Consider the following 6,000-nt stretch of genomic DNA (forward strand, 5'->3'; position numbering starts at 1 on the left):
CGTGATCTTCTGCTTAGTCTTCACCAGAAGGTGGATCGAAATCAGAAATGGGTTAAGCGTCAATTTGGTTCACTTCTTCACAACATGACTGCCACACACAATGCAGTGAAGAAAAACCATTACTACCTCCATCGAGTCTTCGGTCGCACCAGGGCAATCCTGTCACATCCGTATGGTGAAGACGATCTGAAGCAAATGGGTCTCAAAGAAGATTTTGACTGGTCTGCACCTCCACCGAAGAAATTCAAGAAGGTCAAGGTTCCTTCTCTGGTGGCCAGCTCATATTCTTCATCGCGCGACACTGATGAAAATGAAGACTTGGACGACACTGCGGCAGGCCCACAAACAGCCCCAACAACGCTGGCGCTCCTTCATCAACTTGAAATTCTTTAGGGGCGTTAGTCCTCATATTCGATCCTTTTGGTCATTTGATGACAAAGGGGGAGAATTTTGAGTTAGTCTTCAAGCGGGTCTTTCTATATGGGCGTGTTGTTGTTAAGTTACAACTCTCGTTCTTCTGAGACTTTATTGGATCGAGTTGTAATCTTAAACCCCGATGGTGCTCTGATACTTTTGAGACGTTTTTCTGCATGCTTATTCCTTGTTAAATATTATTGCACGCATGTTGAATTACATCAGTCACCATATTTCATCATGCATTTCAAATTCTTCACTGTTATATGTCAAATGCGTGTATGAATTACAAGATATAGGGGGAGATCTCCATGATTCAACTCTTCAAGTGTGAATTGCTTCAAAAGCAAATTCTTCACTATGCACATCTTCAGGGGTAGTTCTTCTATATCTTGCAATAAAATTCCTCAATAACAGTACTTACACTTCGTATGTTTATCCCCGTTGAAAACTTAACCTATATTGTCATCAATCACCAAAAAGGGGGAGATTGTAAGTGCATCTAGTGCCCCTTAGTGATTTTGGTGTATTGAAGACTTATAGGTTAAGGGACTAATGCGTTTGTGAGTGTACATAGGTCTATAAGTCTATGAGGAATTTGATATTTACAGAGAAAGTCGACCCCTAAAAATGAAGTTCTTCGACTGAAGACTTTGGTATTCTGAAGACTTTCTGAAGACTTTGAAAGTGAACAAATTGGTGTGACGTTGAAGACTTGGTATTCTTACGAGGAACATGAAGCGTGAAGACTTTTGTTTTCGTAGTTTCATTTTTCTCTTTCTTGAGTCATAGGAAACACCGTACTATTAAAGGGGGTGAGGAAATACTAAGGAAAAATTTCCATGTGATGCTCAAATCAAAATCCGACACCTACCAATCCCTTCGAGTGAAGCCATTGGAAATCTCATACAGTTCAGTCAATTTCTTCAGTGACAGAGACGAAGTTCTTCTGGTCTCTGAGGAATTTGTCCTGACTGAGGAGTTAGGAATTCGCCAGTGCGGATTACCTACACAGTGAGGAACATGATAGCCCTGAGGACTTTGCTACTCAAAATTCCAACTGTTGCTGTGCTATGCGCCAGCTGTCCAAAATATCTATCCACCTAACAGTCATATCATTGAAGGGCATTTATGTCTTATCATGTCGGGCTGCTCCCTAGGCTATAAATAGCCACCCCCTACAACCACTAGCTAGCTGGTTGCTCCAAGAGAAACTGACACTTGTCATTTGAGAGCAACCCTTCCTCCGAGGACTTTGAGAGAAAATCATCAAGTGAGGAAAAACCCAAAAACCCAAACACCTACAAACCCCAAGTGATTGAGCATCACTGAAGAGATTGATCCTGCGTGGATCCGACGCTTGTTACCTTTGAAGACTGTGCTTCTTCCAGACGGTTAGGCGTCATGGTCTAGAGCATCCAAGAGGAATTGTGGATCGCCGAGTGACCAAGTTTGTGAAGGTTCGGAAGTCACCTGAAGACTTACCATGAGTGATTGGACGAGTTCTATGTGACCTTAGTTCAAGGAGAATACGGTGAGGACTGGGTGTCCTGAGCTGCGTGTTCAGGACTGGGTGTCCGGGACTGTGTGTCCTTGAGTTTAAATACTCAGCCGCTCCAACCAGACGTACAACTGAGACAGCAGTTGGAACTGGTCTACCAAATCATTGTCTTCACCAAGCTTACTGGTTCTATTTCCTCAACTCTTTCATTTCCTCATAATTGTGCTGTGTGCTTGTTCATATCTGTGCTTGAAGACTTTGACTGAAGACTTTCTCAATTTCCTCAGTTCAATTTCTTTAGTCTGTTTGTCTTCATCCTGTGTTATTCTGTTCTCACGCTACTTGTACTCTGTGTCTGTCTTCATTTCATCATGATGACCATGCTAGTATTCTGTTATGTTTACTTTTGAGTACTTATTCTGCTGCTAGTAGTTCTTCATTAAGGAATTTCCTCAGTGGCAAATTTCTCAATGAAGAATTTCATAAAAATCGCCTATTCACCCCCCTCTAGTCGATATAACGCACTTTCACCTCACGGCCGTACCAACCTCAGGGAGCCTCCGGGCTTGGTGTCTGGCCTCATCGCAACACCTCCCCTCGGGAGAGTCGCGCGAGGGGGTTGGGCACGGGGGGCTGCACTCGGGTCACGCCCAAGCGCACGCCACCTTGCCAGGTCCCTCGGTCCTGGTCGTCGAGTGCCCTCCCAAGCGGAGCTAAGGTACGAAGGTCGTTTGAACGTCAAGGGGGACTCCTGAGCATCGCTACTCAGGAGCCTAACTGACCACGTAGCCCCTCACTCCTTGGTCCGTCCTGGTGATCCGGTTGGCCCAATGGTGGCTAAGGTATGCGCGGGGTCGGGCCCTGCCGACGTAGAACACTAGACCTACTCCCAGATCTCCTTTCTATAAGATGTTTGCGCGTCAAGGGGGACTCAGGAGCATCGTTACTCAGGAGCCTAACTGACCACGTAGCCCCTCACTCCTTGGTTCGTCATAGTGATCCGGACGGCCCAATGGCGACTGAGGTATGCACGGGGTCGGGCCCTGCCGACGTAGAACGTAAAGCAAATAGAAAGGACATCACAGAATTTCAAAGCAAATATTACAGGACATATTGTTCCCCTGAAATCAAACGAGAGTTTAACGCCTCCACGAGGCATGGTGCATATTGCAGAAACTAAAACAGGAAAGGAACCGCCAGCAGGTTGCCTCGTCATCCCTGGACACCGCCATCGCCTGCAAGGAATGCTTCTTCTCCAACGGCGTCGCCTTCACCTGCACCACTAGCCGGAGTTGCAGGATCCGTAGCACCGCCGGTCGGCGATGCGAGAGTGAAGGCGCAGAACCTCTTCAGCAGGGCCTCCACCTGACCCTTCACAGCTGCAGCTGCAGCCTCGTAATGCTTGTCTTTCACAGGCTCCAGCAGCTCGTCAAGGCGGGCGGCGGGATCGCGAAGGTGGAGGTGGCTAAAGGCGCGCGTCAGCGCGGCTGAGGAGAGAACGCGGGCTTCTTCCTCCGCCATGGGACCGATGCCGCTCACAACGTCCTCCAGCGTACCAACCAGATAAGGAACCAGCTGGTTGGGGCCCTCGTCGTCGGCAACCAGCGGCTCCTCCAAGCCCTTCTCGTAGAGCGACTTTAGCGTTGTCCGAACCTTCTCTTGAAGGAGCTTGAAGGCCGCACGGTCCTCAGTCAGGACCTTCGCCTTGGCGTCGAGCTCGGCCTTCTCCGCCTTCAGCTTCTGCTCCAACTCCTCCAGCCGGCTGCGCTCCATGGCCTGCGCCTTCGCCAACTGCTCCTGTTCGGCGTTGCGATCCTTGACGGCATCCTCTCGGGCTTTCGTCTTCTCCTCCTCCGCCTTGCAGCCTTGGGCTTCCTTCGCGTGCTCTCTCCGCATGGTCTCATGGGCAGCCTCGGCGTCCTTCAGCGCCACCTCGCGGGCGGCCATAGCCTGTGCGACAGCCTTTCTGTCCTTCTCGGAGTCAGCAGCAGCTTGGCTCAGTGCCACCCGGACGGACGCGTCGGAGTGCAGCCAGCCAGAGACCAGTTCTAGGCGTCCGGCCACCAGGCGACGGTCGGTGCCCTGAAGGTCTTCTTGTAGCAGGGCCATCGCAGAAAGAGCCCGCTCCAGGACATCAGGAGAGGCGGAGGAACCTGGGGTCAGCAGTACGGCAGAAGGAGGAGGAAGAGGCATCGTCATCACCATGGCCTGAGAGGTCAGGGGCTCCTGAGCCTCGGGGACCCCAACGCCCGAGCCAGACACTGGCACCTCCGGAGCCGGCGGAGCCTCAGGGGCTGACTCCTCCCGAGGATGCTCCACCTAGCCTCGCGAGGATGATCGGGCTGGAGAGGCACAAGCACCGTTACCCCCTTTACTCATGGAGAGGGGTGCGGCCGCAGGAGGCGATCTGGGCTCCAGCAGTACCACCTCACCCTCCCTTCTCCTCTTCGCCGCAGGTGTTGGCCTAGTTGCACAATGAAGAAGAAGAGTCAGAAATGGGCAGCAGAAGCGAGAACAAGGCAGGACGAGAACACTTACTGGTCCACCGTGGCATAGTCCCTCCGCTTCGTAAGCTTGGAGCTGGAGAGCCTCGTAGTCGAAGGCGCAGACGCGCGGGCTCCAGGAGTAGAAGCAAGGGTAGCAGATGAACCGGGGGCAGCTCCAGGCGACGTCAGGGTAGGAGTGTCGTCCCGGGGGATCAGTGCCGACCTGCCCCTCATCGAGACCATGGGTGGCTCCTATCTCTTAGGGAGGGCGCCATCCTCGTCATCGTCGTCAGGAAAGGCGCGGAGGATGTCGGCCTTGCGCAAGGGGGAGGTCTCCCCCATCCCCTCAGGGGTCACCTCCGGGTCGCGCTCCTCGTCCTCCTCCTCCTTCCCGTCCTCTCAAGAATCACCAAAAGACACGTCACCATCGTCGTCACCACAGGAACCTCAGAAGGCGCTGACGGCACCAGGCCGTGCCCATCGAAGGTGGGCATGGCGGCTACGTCCTGCACCCCGTCCTTCCGGAGGAACAAGGGAGCATGGGGATTTGGCGGATACTCTTGGTCGTCTCCGACCAGGAGACGGAGGGCCATGGTCAGCTCCTCGTCGGACAAGGCCTTCGGACTCAAGCGGAGCTTGTCTTCCTCATCCACAAGCGTCCGCAAGGGGCGCGTGCGAGCCTGGAGAGGAGCCACCCGCAGCACCAATTATTCCCTCAGGAGCATGGACCCCGTCATCTTCGCCGGCTTCGCATTGCACGGCTTTAGGTCGGCGTTCATCTTCTCCAGCACCAACTTCGCCCGATCATCAATAAGCTTCGCGCGGGACCATCCCTCATCAGGCTGGGGCATCCCCGCCGGCAGCTTCAGCCGTGGGCGGACACACTTGGCATCCATCATAACCCACTTGCTCCTGAAGCCATCGGCCTTCTTCCCGGTCTTCGAAGTCGCGTTAGCCTTGCCGGCTGAGATGAAGTTGGCGCACCCCATGGTGTGGCCGTCGTTGATCCAGAGGTAGAAGAAGTGGTGCAGAAGTGCCACGAACGGCATCACCCTAACGTATGCCTCACAGTAGAAGGCAAAGATGGACAAGAGAAGAACAGAGTTGGGATGGAGATGAAGAGCCTGTAACCCGTAGTGTTGGAGGACCACGTAGAAGAAGTCGGAGAAGGGGGGAACGAGGCTAGCGACGACGCTGCTCATGAAGAAGGGGTAGAAGGAGCTCTTCAAAGCCTCGGGCACAGCAGAGTCAACCCGGAGCTTGGTCTTCCGCTTCTCGTTGTTCTCCCCACCATCAGCAGGCGCGTGGCGGCAAGGTTCTTCGCCGAGACATTCGGCGCCTCCAGAGCCGGCTCGTACCAGGTAGGTGGCGAATCAACCTTGGGTTTTCGCGGCGCCATTGGTCGGAAGCTCGGAAAGAGATCAGAGCAGATCTGGAGATTTCGGAAGTGAGGAGCGAGAAAGGGGATCTGGAGCAAGGCGGAGGAAGGCAATGAAGGAAAGCATTACCCGCATTGGCCTTTTTGTCAGTCGGGCAGTTGCCGAGGCAGCAGGGGAAGCGGATACGCCCACATCCAATCAGTCGCCACACGCCAACCGT

Source organism: Triticum aestivum, chromosome 5A, assembly GCF_018294505.1.
Source record: "Triticum aestivum cultivar Chinese Spring chromosome 5A, IWGSC CS RefSeq v2.1, whole genome shotgun sequence".
NCBI classification, from domain to species: Eukaryota; Viridiplantae; Streptophyta; class Magnoliopsida; order Poales; family Poaceae; genus Triticum; species Triticum aestivum.